This window comes from Stegastes partitus, unplaced genomic scaffold (assembly GCF_000690725.1).
Source record: "Stegastes partitus isolate 25-593 unplaced genomic scaffold, Stegastes_partitus-1.0.2 Scaffold398, whole genome shotgun sequence".
Lineage (NCBI taxonomy): Eukaryota > Metazoa > Chordata > Actinopteri > Pomacentridae > Stegastes > Stegastes partitus.
This window is the reverse complement of record NW_007578129.1, coordinates 532,581-533,247: the sequence shown is the minus strand read 5'-3', so window position 1 is coordinate 533,247 and position 667 is coordinate 532,581.

Sequence of the window (667 nt, the reverse complement as noted above, 5' to 3'; positions counted from 1 at the left end):
CTGTCTAGCCGGCCGCCTGGGGCCGTTCGGGGCATGCAGGCATGGGCGTAGCGGACGCGGGGTATACGGGGACATGTCCCCCGCACTTCCCGTATCTGTGCCCTCCGTCCCCGCACTTTTTTTTTTTACAGCCATTACAAACACTTCATTCATTTTTAACATGTGGAAACACGTTTTTCCGAGCCGCCTTTAAAGGTATCATTAGTTGACTGTGCTAAATGGCGGCGCAAACAAACACAGCTGCAGTTTATGGTGAGACTGACGTTTTGCTTTAAACATGTCTGCTAAACAAACCAAGAAGCAGAAAACACTGGACAGTTTTTTTTCCCAACAAACCGTGTAAGTTGAGTAATGCTGTTACATGTTGATAATGTTTAGCTAATACAAAGATATTTTATATGGGATATTATTGCCCAGGACTTTGGCTAAAAGACTTTGAAGAGGACTTTGTCATCCTAAGTTAGCTAGGTTAACTCGCTAGCTTCGTGAGCTGATTATAAACCCACTCCTCCTTCATTTCTGTACAGAACATGTGCTCTGGTGCTGATCATTTTAAACAGGAATGGTGTTTTAAAGAACTTTTGGTGTTCAGTGTTTTCATCTGGCACTTCATTATCTGGCCATGCACCGTGTGGATGCCCCGGGTCCTTCTATGTCAACTCAACCA